At 39.2% G+C, this 20,807-nt stretch overlaps 1 protein-coding gene across 5 annotated transcripts in view; it reads left to right on the top strand.

Annotated features, from left to right (window-relative positions):
* Positions 1-20,807, top strand: part of PLCB1 (phospholipase C beta 1) — a 688,164-nt gene that overhangs the window by 461,147 nt on the left and 206,210 nt on the right. The window lies entirely within an intron of this gene.

Here is a 20,807-nt window from a genome sequence, read left to right as displayed (position 1 = left end):
CAGATTAACTGAGGCAGAAGGGCGAATAAATGACCTGGAAGACGGAATGGTGATAATCACTGATGTGGAAATGAATAAGGAAAAAAGAATGAAAAGAATGGAAGACAGCCTAAGAGACCTCTGGGACAATGTTAAACACACCAACATTCCCATTATAGGGGTCCCAGAAGGAGAAGAGAGAGAGAAAGGACCCGAGAAAATCTTGGAAGAGATTATAGTTGAAAAGTTCCCTAACATGGGAAAGGAAATAGCTTCCCAAGTCCAGGAAGCGCAGAGAGTCCCAGGCAGGATAAACCCAAGGAGAAACACGCCAAGACATATAGTAGTCAAATGGACAAAAATTAAAGACAGAGAAAAGTTACTAAAAGCAACAAGGGAAAAACGACAAATAACCTACAAGGGAACTCCCATAAGGTTAACAGCTGATTTCTGAGCAGAAACTCTGCAAGCCAGAAGGGAGTGGCATGATATATTTCAAGTGATGAAAGGGAAGAACCTACAACCAAGAATCCTCTACCCAGCAAGGATCTCATTCAGATTCGAAGGAGAAATCCAAAGCTTTACAGACAAGCAACAGCTAAGAGAATTCAGCACCACCAAACCAGCCCAACAGCAAATGCTAAAGGAACTTCTCTAAGCGGGAAACAGAAGAGAAGAAAAGGACCTACAGAAACAAACCCAAAACAATTAAGAAAATGGTAATAGGAACATACATATTGATAATTACCTTGACTGTAAATGGACTAAATGCACCAACCAAAAGACGCAGACTGGCTGAATGGATACAACAACAAGACCCACATGTATGCTTTCTACAAGAGACCCACTTCAGACCTAGGGACACATACAGACTGAAAGTGAAGGGATGGAAAAAGATATTCCACACAAATGGAAATCAAAAGAAAGCTGGAGTAGCGATACTCATATCAGATAAAAGAGACTTTAAAATAAGAAATGTTACAAGAGACAAGAAGGGACGTTACATAAAGATCAAGGGATCCATCCAAAAAGAGGAGATAACAATTATAAATATGTATGCACCCAATATAGGAGCACCTCAATACATAAGGCAAATGCTAACAACTATGAAAGAGGAAATGCAAGGCAGAAATAGAGACACGGGTGTAGAGAACACACACGGACACCAAGTGTGGACAGTGGGGAGGGTTGGGGGGGAATGAATTGGGAGATTGGGATACCAAATTGTACACTCTAGATATATGCTGTTTATTGTCTGTTAACTGTATCTCAATAAAAGTTCTTAAAAAAAAATGGGAGAAACCTCAACATATATGTACGCTGGTGGGAATGATCCTGTGGAGGGAAAGCAATGTGCCAACGTAGGAGAGTCAGAATTGCTGGAGCATGGCCTTGAGGAGGCAAGAGCCATAGGATCTAGCACAGGGCTCAGTAAACGATAGCCTGAGGCCAAGTCTGACCCACCAGCTTTCATAAATAAAGTTTTATTGGAACCCAGCAGCGCCCACTTGTTTACATACTGTCTATGGCTGCTTTCACTAGACATAGTTGATTAGTTATGACACAGACCATATGGCATACAAAGCCTAAAATATTTACTTTCTGGTCCTTTATAAAAAAAAAAAAATTGTCAACCCTGTCTTAGTTCACATATAGAGGGGCTGGGCTCAGACAGGAGCAAGGGCATTTAATCAATGAGAGGAGGAAAAGGGGAGTCCATCAGTAGAGATCCTGGTAAGTGGTCCGTGTGGTAGAAGGAATCGTAGAAGTTTCCTGATTGCCTCTGTTTTCTCAGTGCCAAAGAAGACAGAAGTCAGTAGCTGAGAGTAAGGACTATTAAATCCTCAAGGCTTTTTCTGCACCAGGTGGCAAATTTCTTTAAAGATCTGACTGGTAAGGTTAATATGGATTGCAAAAGACAGATCATTTACATCAACCCAAAAAACAGTACCATTTGAACAAGTTAACCGATTTATCAGGTCAATGCAAATTTTTCTGTTGGTCAAGGAGTCTGAAGATAAAATAATTCTCTTCCTTCTGCCCAATTCTAGTCCCTCTTTCTAATATTCTGTTTTCCTTTGAGGTGGGAGGCTACAGAGAGATGTCTAATCATGCCTACTTCTTCCTGCAGTCATGCAGCCTAAACACCATTGTGTAGGTTGGAAAAAAGATTGCTCTGAGGCACGCGCAGGGTTCACAGGATTGCCATATGCTGGTGTTTACCATCAGGTCTCAGGGATCCAGGGTATAACTCTTGGGAGACAATCTTCATTGAGAGGATTTCAGTAAGAAGTGAACCCTCTCATGATTAGTAAAGAGGAATATCTGTGTCCAAAGGCAGGAGAGGCGGAGCCTTCACTGTTTCCATTTAGAAATCTCAAATGATTTTCAGCAAGTCTTCCCTCTGGGTTCTGGTCCCTTTCCATGGCTGGTCCCTGGAGATTCACCCCCTCCCCCACCTGCCCAATTCCTATCCTAGATCCTTGTTCAGTGCAGTATATTAGCTATATTAGCAAGATGACGTGTCACCCCGAGAGACAGGATTTGAAATCCTGGCTCTGCTCTTCAGTTCTAATTGGTTAGATACTCTGATAGGCACCCTAGGTAGACACATTGTTGAGCCACCACACTGTTTGGAAAATTTCAGCCCAGACATTGTTCCAGTGTATTAAAATGCAGCAGATTAAGACAGCAACGATCCAGGGGGTTAAGATTGAGATGCTTAATGGCAGAGCCACGAAGTGGAAGTTGTATGTCCACTTCTCTGCACAAGAATTGAAAGATGCCATTGCTTCCAAGCCTTAATTTTTTATACGCTAAATTCTGTTGAGCATTATAAGTAGGAAAAACAAAGTAAAATTCGTTGTTCTTGTTTAGCCATGTTACTAGCAAGAACTCAGCCTAATTTTTTTTAACTTTGATTGAATATAATATATACAGAAAAGTACACAGGTTGTAACTGTATAACCTGATAGAGTTTTGAAAAAGAGAGCACACCCATGGGAGCAGCAGCCATATCAAGGAACAGAGTGCCACCAGCACCCCAGGTGTTGACCCAACCAACACCCCCTGTTTTCCTTCCAACTTTGTAGATTAGTTTTACCTGTTTTTAAAATTTCTGCAAATGAAATCATAGACTATATTTTCTTTTTTGTCTGACTTCTATTATTCAACATTTATATTTATGAGATTCTTCCATATATTTTTTTAAAATATTTATTTATTAATTTATTAGCTGCTTTGGGTCTTCATTGCTGCACACGGGCTTTCTCTAGTTGCGGAGATCAGGGGCTACTCTTCATTGCGGTGTGCGGGCTTCTCATTGTGGTGGCTTCTCTTGTTGCGGAGCACAGGCTCTAGGTACACGGGCTTCAGTAGTTGTGGCTCGAGGGCTCTAGAGCACAGGCTCAGTAGTTGTGGTGCATGGGCTTAGTTGCTCCACTGCATGTGGGATCTTCCCAGACCAGGGATCGAACCCTTGTCCCCTGCATTGGCAGGTGGATTCTTAACCACTGCATCACTAGGGAAGCCCAAGATTCTTCCATATTCTGCATGCAGCTGTACTGTGTTCATTCTCTTTGCTAAGTAGTATAACATAATTTATCTGCTCTATAGTTGGTGGACATTCAAGCAGTTTCCAGTTTAGGGCTATTACAAATAGTGTTTCTATAAATCAAAATTACAATGAAGTATCAACTCACATGGGCCAGAATGGCCATCATTAAAGTCTACAAATAACACATGCTAGAGACGGTGTGGAGAAAAGAGAACCCTCCTGCAGTGTTGGTGGGAATATAAATCGGTGCAGTCACTATGGAAAACAGTATGAAGTTTCCTTAAAAAACTAAAAGTATAGTTACCATATGATCCAGCAATCCTACATATATCCAGAGAAAACTGTAGTTCAAAAAGATACATGTACCCCAATGTTCATAGCAGTGCTATTTACAATAGCCAAGACATGGAAGCAATCTAAATGTCCACCAATAGATGAATGGATAAAAAAGATGTGGTACATATACACAATGGAATACTACTCAGCCATAAAAAAGAATGAAATAATGCCATTTGCAGCAACATGCAGGAAACTAGAGATGATCATACTAAGTGAAGGAAGTCAGAAAGAAAGACAAATACCACGTGATATCACTTGCGTGTGGAATCTAAAATAGGACCAAATGAACATATATACAAATCAAAAACAGACCTATAGGCATAGAAAACAAACTTATGGTTAACAGAAGGGAAAGACGGTGGGAGAGAGATAAATTAGGAGTTTGGCGTTAACAGATACAAACTAATATATCTAAAATAGATAAACAGCAAGGTCCTACTGTGTAGCACAGGGAACTGTATTCAATACCTTGTGATAAACCGTAATGGAAAACAATATGAAAAAGTATATATATATATATGTATATAACTGAATCACTTTGCTCTACACCATAAATTAACACAACAATATAAATCAACTATACTTCAATTTAAAAATGCAGTGTTGCTCTAAGCACATGCCTTTCTGTGAGGTATGTAGTTGCTGGTCATAGGTCTTCCTATGTCCAGCCTTGATGGACACGGCCAATTTCCCAAACTGGTTGAGTCAGTCATTTTATAAATGTTAATTCACTCATACAAAACAAATGTTTAATAGAGGATCTCTGTCTGTTAAATTATTAGATTTTGAAGTAGCTATCACAGAATAAATGTTCTCTCCAAAAATATGTTCTGTAAATGGACATCAGCCTTCAGTGGCTATTTTAGAATGTGGGGTTAACCTCTGTCACCTCTGCAGGTATGAATATCATAGAGAATCTAGTTCACTCATTTGGGGAGTATGATCAGGGATTTCCTGGCAGTTTGCCTTAACTTCATCCACACCAGTTGCTTGCCCACCATCCAGATAACTCGCAAGCTCTCTGAATATCCTGATTAGCTCTGATGTCTCTTTCCTCATCCTGCTGCCTCCTCTCATCTTGTTCAAGGTCTTAATGGGTCTTATCTATAGCCACCTTCTACCTCCTTTCCTAGAATCCTCTCTTTGCTCTCCAGCTCGAATATCTATCTGCTAGGAATGATCAGATAAAAACCTCAAACCTGATCATGTTTGGAATCATTTTCATTGCATTATTACCTACAAAATGAAGTTTCCTGTCTATTTCACTGTCATTCATTGAGCAAATAAATATTCATTGAGGGTCTGGTTTGTGCCAAGCACTAGGGATTTATCTGTGGGCAGAACACGCATATCCTGTGCCCTTAGGTGCCCATGAATCACCACGTGGACCCTAGTACCTTCTGCTTCAGCAGTTCCTAACCACCTGTGATTCTTTCTGCCTTTGTAACTGTAATCTTAGTGCCTTCAGAACTGTATGCTTCCCTAGATGTCCCTTCTCCATTCTGTCCACCAGGAGAATTCCCAAGCATCCATAGGGAAGGGACTCAGCTTACATGCAACTCATCCATCTCCCCTCTGTCCCATGACTTCCATGAATAACTGATCATTTCTTCCTGTTCTTTGACGAATCCCATGCACATTTTCTATCACATTTCTCACACTATAATTATCTTTCAGTGTGTCTGACACACCTGGATTTGTGAGCTGCTTAAAATCAGAAAATACAGTTTAGTCATTTGTGTTCCCAAGATCTATCTTAGCGCTTAGGTGGTAGGAGGAACTCAATAAATGTGTGTTTTGGGTGAAAGAAAAGAAAGAAAAAAAGAAAGAAGGAGGGAGAGAGGAAGAAAAGGAGTAAGAAAGGGGAAAAGAAGCTTATGAATCCTTAAAAACAATTGATAGAGCATGAAAACTTATAAAGCCATGGAGACTTTGAACATCATGTACTCCAATCTCCTCATTGAGTTGAAAACATTGAGACCCTTGAGCTAGTTGCTCCAGATCCTTCTCTGAAGCACAGACCTCTTCCCAAGGTTTGCCAGGATTCTCAGTGGCTTCCATCCTCCTCTTCTTTCCCAAACCCAACCTTGTTCCCAGAGTCATTGTCCCTGTTATCCTCCTCTGCCCATCACTTACCACATGTTTTCTGGGGAAAAGGAAAAATATCTTCAGTGGCCAAATAGTTGAGATCTTTCACGGGAAGGAGCACGAGAAGGTGCCAGAGAAATGAAGCTTTTTGTTAAGAAAAGAAATCATAGTCCACTCAGTGAAACAGAAAAGAGAAAGAGGGACTAGTGAAGGGTCCTGCCATAGTCACTTCTAGCCACTCCTGATATAGAACTTGATTCTTCAAAAACGTTGGGACCTTTCTTAGACAGTCCTCTAAATTAACAATATAGATATTTAAAACTGACCTCAAGAGACATGAAGTTCTTATATTTCTTTTTATGCTGGGACATATATGTTGAAATAAGAATTTTTGAACACTAACAGATATTCCATACACGATGTCAAGTTTATCTCATTTCCTTTTTGAATTTAGCATCAGCTCCTGGTAAGTGAGCAATGGCTGTGAGTTTGACTTTTCTTTAAAAAAATGATGACGAGAAAGAGAATGAGGTACCATATATTCTTTTTAGTAATGTATTTTGGGGCATAATGGAAAACTGTGCTGATCTCCTTGGGAATAGAATATATATGCCAAAAATATTGCCATATTGAATATATATTGCTGTTTACACATGTGAAAATTTAACCCTCTTGGTTATTGTGTTTTATGAGATCTTCATTCACTGCTATTCCTGACCTCATATTAACAAGACATGCCTGTGTCATCTTAGGATATTCCCCCAGCCAATCACAAATAAGGGTTAAGTTCTTACCAGGTCAATACATTGCATTGTTAGTCTTGGAATTTTATGGTTGTGGATGTCCTTTGTTGGAAAACGAGATTCATCTCACGTTCTGCACTTGAGTTTTGGATTAGTTTGGGGGCAGATGAAGGATGCACATTTTAAACTGTTAAATTGTGAAAATGTCACCCATCTAGAATATTCATATAAAAGTTTAAAAGTTCAAAAGTAAAAAAAAAAAGACATTCATTTAAAAAAAGATGGAAAAAAAAGCAACTCAGACGTTAATCTCTTCTTAAACCCAGATAAGAACCAGCAATTGCGATTCTGTTGGCTGTGGAAGAAATCACCCCTGCCCACCTTGTCCCCATGTTTCCTGATTCCTTAAACAAGAGCTTCTTTTGAGCCAGGCAGTGTTCAGAGGTGCCTAGCTTAAGGGAAAATACATACGCAGAAATGATTATGATTTCACACTGTGGGTTACCGTTAGCACAAGTCCGCTTACCCCAGGAAAAAAGACAGAAAACTGCTTAAGCAGCAGCATCCTCCCTTCCCTTCCATCCACCTCATAACACAGAAATAAGTTGCTTCCCCCTCATTCTTCTGCCTCCCTGTCTTCTGAGCCTGGCAGCTGAGAAAACCCTGATTGTATTATCTGTGTACCTTGCCTTAAAGCAGGCACAAAGATACTTTTTTAAAAAATTCACCATAATTTTTTAAAAGGAAGAAGAAATTTAAGAAAATTTGGCTTCCATGTTTAATTACTGTGGAAAAATACCTGACATCCTTTGAAAGTGGCAGGTTGATCTCTTTCAACTACTGCCTTAATATCAGTGATGTTTATGTTTCTAATGCTTCAAATGCTTCCAAGGAATAAGCTGCCCCTAAGAATAAAAAATATTTGAAAATACTTCATTAAGAATTTTCCTATTAGCTTTATGATAATCATTCATTCATTCAAAAAGTAATTACCTACTGTGTACCAGGTACAATTTTGAGTACTGAAGACGGACTAAATAGACACACACGACTGTCTTCATGAAGCTTACGTAATGGTAAGGGTAGGGTGATGGTAAACAACGTAAGGAAGATGGTGAGAGGGAGAGGCTGGGGGAGGGGACGGGTGACCCAAAGAGTGGTGGGTGGCCACTGTGCGAATTTGGTTTTACTGTCAGTGATGCAGGTTATCTGTTACATCATTTTGAGCAGGGGGTGGATTTGGGGTGACATATTTTAACAGGATTGTTCTGGCTGCTCTGTTGAAAAGCCCTAGTAGGGGTGTAGAAACACAAATAGGGAGACCACAGTGCTTGGGACAGAGGTGGTGAGAAATGGTTAGATTCTGGATATATTTTGAATGTGGAGCCAAAAGATGCACTGAATGGGCCAGATACATGAAATGAGAGAAAGAGAGAGAGCTAGGGATGATCTCAGGGCTTTTTGGAATTTCATTTATTGAGAGAGAGAGCCAGTTAGGAAGGGAAAATCAGAAATTTGGGTTTGGACATAAAATATACAACCGTGTTAGCCCAAAACAGCAAAATGAGCACAGGAGTGACCTCTTATCTCTCGTGAAGTAAACTGTGAAAATGATGATAAAGGAACATAAATATCCAGTGATGAAGAGAATGAGATAGGTCACAAGGACTGAACATATTTCAATAAGTTTGCAAGAGAAGAAAATGGAGAGAGCAGAGTGCCTGATGAGATAGAGTGGAGAAGAACACAGTCTGAGTTACATCAAGAGTTACAGCCCAGGAAGCCCCTGACCTGCTCAGAAACTATTGAGAGATGCTCCAGGCTTGAGTACTACCAGCCCAGCAGAACATGAAGTAAGAATTAAGGGTGAAAAAGAGCAACTTTCCTTCTGCTCCCTCCTCCTGATCCTCATGTAGAATAATCACTAACCAATTACTTCCCAGGTCAAAAAACTGAGTGTTTGTCTCTTACAGAATTGAACAAACTATTTGAAAAATATTATCTTGGCTAGCATTGGAGTTCAGGATCTGGGGGAAAGCAAGCTCTTCTCAGTCTAGCATTTGTGGGTTCCACACTGTGGTGCCTGGCAGCCACATGCTCACTGGAAAAGAAATCTGCAAGCTGGTCAGTTCCGCTCCCATACTCAGAGCTGCCAGTCAGCCCTCCTATTGCCCCATCTAAGATGTGGGCTGACAATAAAATATCCACAAGCTATTGAGAAAGGCTACAGTGCTGAATGATAGAGGAAGTCAAGATGAACAAAAAGAGAAGTAATAATAGAGACACAAGGATAATTAAAGAAACAAATAATTTTTAAAAAACGAATTAAAAAAATTCACAGTGAATTTTCAATATATTTTATCCTTAAGAAAAGAACGAGGTGCTATGAAAAACGGGTAACAAAAATAAGAAAGTTTTCTTAGAAATCAAAAATAAGATAATGGAACAATAATCAAACTTCCACTGAGCTGCAACAAGAGGAGGTGAAGGAAATCTCCCAGAATGTGGAACCAAACAACAACAAGAATAATGAAGGCAGCAAACAACCAACCAAAAAGTGAAAACAAAAAAAGGACAAGAAGAGAGAAAATATAAAAGATATAGGCACAATCGGTCTGGAGAGGGCAGTAGCCAGTGAAAAGGGAAAGCAGAAGAGAGGAACATATGAAAGACATAATACAAGAAAATATATGAGAGTTAAAGGAAGGTGCCGGTCTTGAGGTTGAAATGGAAAGTGAGAATGGAATAGGTTCAGACAATATGAATAGGAAGCTGGAAATATTAGAGAAATGAAAATGGTTTAAGTTTCTTCTCTCTAAAAGAAAATTAAGGTTGAAAAGGGGATAGATGTATAAGAAATGCATTATCCAAATATAAGCCATGCTGAAAATATACAGAATTTTCAACAACTGCAGGAGCAGACAAAAAAGATCCATATTGTCTTGTAATTAGAAATGTTCTCTTTTGAAAGCCATGTGGCTCATGGTGTCAAAACTATAGCAAGTAAGATAATCAAAGTCTAATATATGGCCCTACAGAAAATTATATTTGCATTTTTATGTCATGTAATTTTTTTATTGCTTTTAAACTTTTAGTATCAATCTATATGCAAATAATTGAAGTCAATTATGGATACTGGACAAGATAAAAACATTTCAACTTTGACAATTTAAAAAGTAAATTTAAACAACAAGAATCGGAGATAAAAAGATTGGCAGGTAAATGCCCTCCTCTCACAAACAGGAAGACAAACGATTCTGTCTTTAATTGGTGGATTAAGAAATGGTTTAAGTATGTTGCTTGAGGTTGTAGAGGTGATGGAAAAAAGAACACTAGTGATAACAATTCTATCAGGAGGAAGGAGAAAGGGAAGGTGGGAGATGGGGTCACAGATTTAAAGCCTCATCAACCTGAACTGAATATCAATAGTTAAGTTCTAAAACTAGTTTCTCAAGAAAAGCAGTGCAAATATGTTGTTTATAAATATGGAAAGAACCCCAAAAACTTTAAGAAGAGAAATGCCTCTGTCACTCTAGTATTTGTGTTCCCAACAGTGAAAAGACAGGAGCCCGTACGTCAGGAAACCACACTTTCCCAGGACCTCCCAGTAGACTCCTGCTAACATGTGATGCCCCATGTGTCACATTGACACTCTCACTGATGGAGAAGTTGGAAAAAGTAGATTTGTCAGTTGTTATATTTTCTGGCCTGAGTAATGCCAGGTTTCAGTTAGGAGAGAAGGGAAAATAGAAATTAGGTAGTACTTAGCAGTGGGTTCCACATCTAGACAGTGGAACCCACTGCAGAGTAGGGTTCTGAAATCCAGTGAAGTACATTTTTAAATAAACTAGCAAAAGTATCAACAATATGAGTCAATAAGAAACACTAAATAACGATATCAGTATTGTAATTTTAAATCAAAAGACAGGCACAGATTGTGTTTAAGATTCACCCTTCCTTAGCATCCATTGGCAGTGAGAATTTAGCAAAAGTAAGGCAACCAGAACCAAGAGCAAAGAATAGTTCCTATAGTAGAGAAAGGACTAACTGTGTAGAGTCACTTATCAAGGGCCAAATACCCCTTCATTTAAAAATGAAGAATCTGGCTTGCAAAAAACTTTTAAAATAAATATGGAGGCGGGCATAATTAAAGTTATTTAAAACAAATTGATTTCCAATGAGGAAATTATATTTTAGCAGAATTCCATGTATTAAGTTATAAGTTAATGAGCAAGAAGTACCTGTGTGCAGTACTAATCAATTTCAGGGAATGCACTTCTAATTTTGTCAAACAGATTCCGTTTAACAAATAAGCAGCAGCACTTAACTCCCAAGAAATCATGATTGCTCCTCTTTTTCACTTGATGTACATCTTACTAAAGAAATTAGTGGTTTTTTTTTCTTTTAAAACCTTTTTTCACTTGATCTCCTCAAATAGACTTACTTTTAAAGAATAAACTGTGGTAGCAATTATAATTTCAGAACCTGCTTGCATACATTTATTGTCTATAATACACAGCACTTTGGCAGATTCAATTCAAGTAGTAATTAGCATCAATACTGCTAGGCTTAGAGTTCATAATAGCATGTGTTTTCATGAAAGTGACATGAGTGTTTTGGACAGAACCACTTCAAGAATATGGTGAAGTGATATGAACGCCATGGAAACAAAGCTTTGGGGATTTCATAGTGGAGCATTCGATGGACATTTTCTCAGTTGTACAAATCAGCGATGACTCAGGAAACTATCTGGAGAGAGAGGTGGGAGTCTCCTCAACTGATACTCAAAATGCATGAGACCCACAATAATACAACTGAAAACCCCTCATCGTGAAAACATAACCAAAGCAAACGTTTTTCTCTTTCCTTCCACTCTGTGCCAAGGACGTTGCTCTTTTGGGGGTTTTATCATTTTCCCTTTGAAGAATTCTCTTAAGGTTCATTTTAACTTGATACCACCACATTAAACTTTTCCCATTGGGCAGGAGAACGTCAAAAGATGTAAGGACAGGACTAGGGATATACTAGACTGTTGGCTTTCAAAATGTGGGTGTTTGCATCCACATCTTGTACACCACACTTGCAAGCATATAAACTCTTCCTTAGACCGTCAGGGTACCATTTAGTACAGCAGTACTTATTCAGAGAAAGATAATTGAGCAACAAGTCTTCAGAATACAGCCTAAAACATAGAACAAAGCATAAAGCAAACCTATGAAGCCAATGTAGATGCTCTAAGTTCTAAAACTGAAGTTTCTGTACTTTATTCATTGGAAAGCCCTCTCAGCCCCATGCTATACACAGGACTCTGTTCTTATAACCTATTCCAGCATAGTTCAGATTACAATAGGAAATGTGTAAAGTTATTATCTAAAACCATGTAGCAAATCATGGCAATGAATACTTATAACAATGAGGAAGACAAATATTAATTTCACAAAGCATAAATTATAAAGCATGGATGTAATTCTCTGTCATTTGCACATTCATTCGTTCATTCACTCATGTAGTCAACTCAGGTCAACAAGCATGGATTTATTCCCCGGTATATGAAAAGCATGGCCACAGGACTGTGAGATCCCACACAAGTTGTGGGATGACGCACATCCTTTTCCTCCATCTGATTTTCCACACTACTCCTATGAATGGTTATATGTAGTGTTTTCCACACTCTTCCAGTTACAGTGATTTGATTCTCATGGACACCACTAGGTTCTTACTCAAATAGATTGTCCTAGAGGTAGACCAATCAGACACCTTTTCCAGGATTTTTCATACTGGACGTGAAGAAATCAGTCAGACTCTCTCTGGTGGTAGGAGGCGCCATATGTAACAACTCTTGGCGCAGTTGGTGGCCGTGGGGAAGAAGCTGGTCAGTCAGGAAAAAATAATGACTTCAGGAAGAGAGAGAAGTGAAAAAGCAACAAAGAAAGTCTCCCTGTTATTCAGGCAGCAGTATCCTGATACTCATAAATATTGATAGGTTCTTTTGCTGCAGTTTGTCAAGTTTTTCCTTCAGTTATAGGAACTACCCAGTGTCCTTGGTAAATTCTCCTATTTGCTAGGCTAGTTTGAGTTGTGCTTTTGGCAGCTGTAGCCTAAAGACGTTTGAATCACATGATCTGAAAATAACTATGCACCTTTCCTTGATATTACATTCATTTGAGTAATATGATTTTCTAGTGTCCCAATGTTGATAATGCTTGGGTTGTAATATGCTTCCTGGTTTTTGTTTTGTTTCGGTTAATTATTTTATACTTGACAAGCATTTCTCTTTGAGTATGAGATGAACATTTTGACTATAAAATATAAATATTCAGTGCCACCTAAAACAGAGGAATTGTACCAGAAATTTTGCCAAAATTCTAAATGCTCTGTATAGACCTATAAACGCAGTTACTTCTCAGTCTTTTCTGCTTTTAATGAAAGTCTTTGTAGCTCATATACCATCTTTCACCATGAAAAGATTGTTTACTTTGCCCTTAAGACAAATGCACAGCAGGATGAATTCTGATGCCTGCCAGCAGGTGGGAGAAACGTGCTCAGCCAGGCAAGGTAACCCTGAAAGAGCCGTGCATTGTTCCTTCTTACTTAAATCCCAGCCTGCTACCTGCAGGTGAGCAGATGTAATGGGAATGACGCCATTATCAATGATGGCCATAGGGGTTTGCCAATAAATTAAAAATAAATGGAAAGCTATTAAAAATTGTTAGGACTTTCATATGTCTCACAAATATTAAAATATCCTGTTTTAAATTATTATTTATTCCAGGAAACTTTTAGTTAAAAAATACAATAGATTGAGGTTTCCAAATCAGGTACTTTGGAAATACCTGCTTTTAGATTATTATTTGTCACTCCTGTTACTTCATTAGGGTAACCATTGACTCATAATTGTTTATGTAATTATAGATTATATATATAATATATAATAATTATATATAAATATGTTATATATTTATATATAGTATATATACCATATATATGTATAATATTATACATATAATATTATATATTATAATTATGTATAATTATATATAATTAATAATTAGAGAGAGAGACAGTGAGACTGATTCCGTATTCCTTTTAGAATATTCTCATTTCCCCGAAGAACTCACTGAACAAATACATGTTTTTGAGGACAGAGTCCACACTCTGCCTTTTCTCTGTGACTCCAGCGCTTGGTATCAGGTCACAGCCGTGGACTGGGTGCTTGGCATGCCACAATCACAGGTGACATTTAGAAGACACAGCGACTGTGTGTCACTTTGTTTCTATCAGTAGAACTGAGACTGACCACCACCCTGAGTCTGTGTTTGAGCTCAAACCTCAAACACACAAAACCCTCCCCCTTTTAAAGACAATGAGCACAAATACCCAAAGGAAAAATGGGCTAAGAATGTGAACAGGAAATTTTCAGAAAAGAAAAAGTGGAACAACCCTGACATATATAAAACAGGCTCAACCAGGCAGGTAAATCAGGGATGCCAGTTAAGACCAATCCAAGGTCCCACAATGCATCCATCAGATTTGCAAAAATTTTCTCAAAGGCTGATGATAGCAAGTGTTTTTGAAAATGTAGGAAAATACAAGCTCTCCCACATTGCAAAAAGAACGCGGAGTGTCCTTACCACTTTGGTGAGCGAGCAGAGGCATCTGGTACTGCTGAAGATCCTGAATCCTGAGAATACATCATGGTAGTCAGCCTAGAGAAACTTCTGGATGTGGCTTGAGGCAACAAGAAGTGAGTTTGTGCAAATAAACATTTTTGAAGGAAAAAACCATATATGTCCATCAACAAAAGAATGGATTAATAAATTACACATTCCTATAGTGGAATAGCTTAGTAGTTAAAATTAAGGACCTAGATCCACATAAGAAGCAAGGACACATTTTAAAGACATAATATTGGTTGCAAATAGCCATTGGCCAAAGGATGCATGCAGCATGATATATGTAACACTTTAAATAAACATATAGGAGTCCATACCGGGGACTGGCAAACTTTTTTTCTTTTTTTTAGTATGTTATTTTATTTTTATTTTATTTTATTTTCACTTATTTATTTTTTATATTCATTGGGTCTTCATTGCTGCTTGCAGCTTTTCTGTAGTTGTGGCCAAGCAGGGGCTACTCTTCCTTGCGGTACGCTGGCTTCTCAGTGCGGTGGCTTCTCTTGTTGCAGAGCATGGGTTTTAGGTGCATGGACTTCAGTAGTTGCAGCATGTAGGCTCAGTAGTTGTGGATCATGGGCCCTAGAGTGCAGGCTCAGTAGTTGTGGTGCACGGGCTTAGTTGCTCCATGGCGTGTGGGATCTTCCCAGACCAGGGATCGAACCCAAGTCTCCTGCATTGGCAGGCGGATTCTTAACGACTGCGCCACCATGGAGGTCCCTGGCAAACTTTTTTCTGTAAAGGGCCAGCTAGTAAATACTTTGCCCTTTGGGAGTCTCTGTTGCAACTACTCAACTTGGCCACCTTAGCATGAAATCAGGCATACATGATACATAAATGAACAAGGATGACTGTGTTCCAGTAAAACTGTATTTATAAGAACAGGTGGCAGGCTGGACTTAGCCCTCAGGGGTTTGTTGAACCCTGATAAAGAGCATTGTCCTCAGAATACCATATGAAAATAGATATGGTATTGATATCTACATTTTAAAATAGACCTTACTCCTGGGAAAGCGAGAAGAATGGAATCAGGGAGAAGCACAACATAGAATGAGTCTGCACTGCCGTGTCTTCAGTACAAATTTTTAAAAAGCACTAAAGCAAATGTCACATATTGGTAACATTTATTAAATTTAGATATTTGTTAGTTACACTATTCTCTGCATTTTCAGGTATAATAGAGAAATATAATGCTGAAAGAAGGAAAGATTAAAAATACATTAAAATATTAAGGATAGCATGCATCAGAACCAATGGGAAACAGAAATATCTGCAAGAATAATATTTCTTGCAGAAGATTCTGTCCTAGTCTGTATACCCCATACATTCATAAGTTAAGCCAAAAAGTTAAGAGGTGTGAGCTGACTGTAGGAGAAACTTCTGTCTGTTCTCAGAACTATGAGCAGCTGTTGAACAGCTGCATGACTGGTATTTGGATCTCGGGCAACTAGATCCAAAAGTTATGATTGAATCTCTTTCTTCACCTGAGTTCAATCACGTTGGAGGAGAATCCGTGACAACCTCTATCAAAGTTCTAAGACTTTAGACCTGCATGTTGTCAGTGACCTCACGCCTCTCTCCATCTTATTTCTCCTCTACCATTATCATCATAGCATAGTGGCAAGGGATTTACTTAACTTCACAGTTTGTTTCATCATTGTAACATAATGGTAAGGTGTTCAGAGTCTAGAGGCAAACTTCCTGGGTTCAGACCTCAGGTGCGCCTCTAACCAGTGGTGGGACCTTATGCTAGTTAGTGAATGCCTCTGTGCCTCAGCTCTCTCATTTGTCAAAATGGGGTGTTAATAACAGAGTACATCTCATGGGGTGGTTGTGAGGATTAAATAAGTTAATTACTTGCAAAATGCTTAGAACAGCGTGTAGCCCATAGTGAGTGCTAAGTCGGTGTTTTAACCACAGTATAGTTAAGTGGATTTATCTATCTTTTTTATCTTTTTGAACTGTATGTGTCCACCACCCTAAAACGTTCTAGGACAAAATGACAGAAAGCACAGTATCTAAGAGTACAGGTTTTGGAGTCCAAGAAAGCAGTACTCTAACCCCAAACTGTGATTTTATTAGCTCTGAGGATATAAATAAGTTTTATAAGTGCTTTGAAACTTTGAATCCTCATCTGTAAAATGAGGCTAATAACAGTCCCTGCCTCCTAGAGAATTACTGTAAGAATTAATTCAGTTGTTCGATGCAAAGAATTTAGCTCAGTACCTAGTAAAAACTCAAACAATACCTATGAGAGTAACTGGAAGTTATAAAACAACCTTTACTAGCATTAAGCAAACATATAAATTCTGCGCCAAGAATGACAGAACTTAAATGACTTTACAAATGAAAGTACATTAACTTCGTGACGTGTTAGGAAAACAATGGAGTCAAGACTGGGATCTCAGTAATGAGAGCAGGGTGAGGGAATTGCAGAAATCATCTTGCAAATGGAAGATACAAACACATGCATGTAAACGCCAGATGAAATTCCACGGAAGTTGATCTTTAGAGTTCAGGTCTCTGTAGTCCCCATAACGAGACGAGATTGGTCCTAAGGCAGAAAATGTCGCTTAAGAAGCTTCAGGGTTTAAATAGTAGGGGCTGAACCAAGCTTAGTGGCAGTCTTCAAAACTTCGCCTCTGAAAGTAGAAAAACAAATCCTCCAGATTAAAGAAGAAGCTGTCCTTCCAGTGCCGTATTAACTGGGGCCCAGTGCTGGGTTTATGAGAGCACTGCCAGGGCAGGAGCCGTCTATCCTGCAGGAAAGCGTCTGTCATAATCTCATGATGAGCTGAGGCTGCTTTAAGCTGCTCCGCCACATCTCTTAGTCACGTTGTTCTTAATACAGCTGGAAGGGCTTTTTAGTTATTCTAAAACAAATGACCGGGACTTCCCTGGTGGTCCAGTGGTAAAGAATCTGCCTTCCAATGCAAGGGATGAGGGTTCAATCCCTGCTCAGGGAACTAAAATCCCATAAGCCCGTGTGCCACAACTGCAGAGCTCCCACGCCTCAACTAGAGAGCCTGTGTGCTGCAAACTACAGTGCTCATGCACTCTGGAGCCTGTGTGCTACAACTAGAGAAGAGAAAACCCATGCGCCACAACTAGAGAGAAGCCTGCTGCAACAAAGAGCCTGCGTGCCTCAGCAAAAGATCCCATGTGCCACCACTAAGACCCCAACGCAGCCAAAATCAGTCAATCAATAAAATTAAAAATTAAAAAATAAATAAATAAATAAATAAATAAATAAATAAAATAAAACAAATGACCAAAATATTTCTTTATTTGCTTGGGAAGCAAGTAGCCTAAGATTAGAATAATGCTTCCTAAGCCAAGTCCTGGAGCACCTTGCTACTCAAAGTGCTGCCCCTGGACCAGCAGTACGCTTAAACTTTAACATGCATAAAATATATAAGGGTTTCTTGGAAAAAATGCAGATTTTGAGTCAGAAGATCTGGTGTGGATCTTAAAGTCCTACATTTCTATCAAGCTTTCCGTCAATGCTGTACATCCTCTTGCTCCTCATAGCGTCATCCAGCATAGCCCTCACTTAGGATGCAGATTCTCTGCCACCCCCTCTCCAGCATCTGCATCAGCGTCTGCATTCCAACAAGGCCTCTGGTGATTTGTAAGCACATGGAAGTTTGAGAAGCCCTGCTCTAGAATGGATGTGACCCAATTTCTCCAGCACTTTGGTTGCACATCCCCTATTTACACAATGTAGCTACTTCTGGTACCCAAGAGTCCTGAAATTTGTTATCCTGCTGACTCTAGCAGTGCTCTGCCCATGTCCCCTCCAATCTAGTCACTGTTTGCATATACAGCACCTCAGCGGGGATGGGCTTTTGCTGCCAGCAGCCGGCATGCACGTCCCTTTGTTGGCTGTGCCCTCTGGGTGCGGGAGCCCCCTTTGCCTGCTATCAAAAAGCAGGAAGTGTCTGGGGATGTCCATCCCCTCCAGCAGCCCTGACCCAAGACTAACAGGCACAGGGATCGCCATACTCCAGCTCCCTTTCTGTTCATCAGAAAACTCAAGTTTGAGGAGCAGTCTACACAGGGAAGGATTAAGCCAAAATTACCACCTGTGGAGTTTGCTTGATATCTCACCCTTCTGCCTTCTTCCCTTCCCAGTCCTGCTCACTCCCTTATCATGTTGCCAGGGAACACCTTGTAATGAATCCATTTCTCATAAATCCTTGTCTCAGGATCTGCTTCTGGGAAACTCAAAGTAAGACACATTCTGGTTTAGCTCCATGTAATATAGACTGAGACGAGTACCCAACCAAGGCTTGAGTTATTTCTAAAGTTGCCTTGGTTGCTTCTTTAGTCCCTGAATCTTTGACTCAGCCCAGGTCAGATTTTCTGCGTATCTCAAAAGGCTGCAGGAAGTCAATGGATTCTAGGAATTCCACACTTGGAAATTTAGATGCTCACATTCTGAGAATGTGATGAAATAAATTATGCCTTACTTTCTGAAAGAGCTGCTGCTGTGCAGTGAAGGCAGTGATAATGCCATCCTTCAGCTGGCTTTATTAAGGACCCATAGAAAGAGGAAAGTCTCTATAAGACCTGCCCTGACCAATGCTGCAGCCACAGCTCCCAACTATGTGTGGCTGCTGAGCACTTGACAGGTTGCCAGTACAAATTAAGATGGGCTGTAAGTGCAAAATGCACGCTTCACTTCAAAGACTAAGCACATAAAAAGAATTATACAGCTCAATAATTTTTATATTGATTGCATGGATAATAATATGTTTGAAATATTGGGTTAAATGCAATTTATTATTAAACTCATTTCACCTGTTTATTTTTACTTTTTTGAGGTGGCTACTGGAAATTTTAAATTATATGTGTAGCTAACATTATATTTCTGTTGGACTGGATGTAATAGAGGTCTTAGCTTTCAACCTAAAGGATCAGATCCATTTAAATCTCCCTAGCTTTTCACAAGGCCTTCTCTGTACCTATTCTGGTGTGGAACTGGCCCCCAGTAAACATACAAAATGGTACATTGCCCCCAATTATAAATACTTTTACCAGTGCATAAGGTTGCCATGGAGCTGGAAAGGTCTGAAGTTTGACCCCTTGCTTGGAAAATATTATATCAGAAACATACTTTGAAAATTAGTGCCAGTAGTTATTACTCTTAGTATAAAATAATCTAATTTAAGGGCGTTTTATTTTGAAGGTGTTATCCCAAAGCTTTTCTGTGTGTCTATCAAGTTTGCTTCATGAACAGCTCTTCTGTGCTGACTTCCCCAAGCCCTCCACCAGCAGTCCATAGAGTCCAAGGCCTCAATACTTCTCACCTGAACTGTGACAGCTTCCTAATTGAGTCCTCCCGTCTGGTTTCTCAGCCTCAAATTCACGTGCACTTGGCTTCCAGAACCTCTTTACCCCACCGTCTAGCCCTGGCTCTCCTTAGCGTTACCCTAAAAGAAAGGCCTCCAGTGATAATACAGTTTTTGCCATATTCTCTCCAGAAAACTAAACAGACATCAAATGCTCTCCATACTCTCACCCCAACTCTACTTTTTTTGTTGCAACTCGCTCTCTTTCTTCTAATTCCTTTTAGACTCCCCCCCCATTCCCACTAAGTCCTGCCACTAAGACGTACCCCACAGAATAATGTAAGTCTTTTTATAGCACGTACAGTGTCGTCATCTGGGATTTTTCTCTAAAGTCCAAGTATTTCAGGTGATAATTTAAGTTGCTTGATCACACTTATTTGTGCAAAATTGATTTGCATTTAATGTGAATGATTTCCTGTTTAATTTTGTATAACCTCAGAATTTAAAAGACTTCAAGGGAAATTAATGTTCTTTAATTTGTGTGGCAGTTTTTACTGTGCTCATTTTTAAAATAAACTCAATATTTTAAAGTAAAACACATAAACAAACAAAAAAACACTGCTTAGAGTGCCCTCTTCCCTCTCCCATCATTCTATATCCCAAGTTCTACCTCAAATATTACAGTATTACATGACAGCATATTATCAGGGCCTTAAATCAGGAGGCAAAACACAAAAGACCAACAAAACTATAGTAGAAATAACAAAACTAGGTGGAAAGCTGTTGAACTAAAAAACATGATTTCATTGAGGAGGGAGCCAAGTCAACTACAATATCAGATGATTACATTACTTAGCTCTTATGACATCTTCTCTTAGAGACTTTTGTTTTCCAGCCCAGAATGTTAATTTTGTGTTCAAAATCATTACCCAGAATAGAACTTCAACTTTTTTGTGTAGATTTGTACTTTTCCATTTTCTTGGAAGCTGAGAGAGATCAGTGGTGAATGGTGTGAGGTAGGGCTTGAGATCAGGACAGCAGTAAGGGATGGACCAAGTTGGGGGTTGAGGGAATGGACAGTACTGGAAATTATATGACATTGTGACTACAACTAGTTTAGAGAATTTCTAGAACA

This window comes from Hippopotamus amphibius, chromosome 12 (assembly GCF_030028045.1).
Source record: "Hippopotamus amphibius kiboko isolate mHipAmp2 chromosome 12, mHipAmp2.hap2, whole genome shotgun sequence".
NCBI classification, from domain to species: domain Eukaryota; kingdom Metazoa; phylum Chordata; class Mammalia; order Artiodactyla; family Hippopotamidae; genus Hippopotamus; species Hippopotamus amphibius.
The sequence above is the reverse complement of the archived record's forward strand: the minus strand, read 5'-3'. Positions and strand labels throughout refer to the sequence as shown.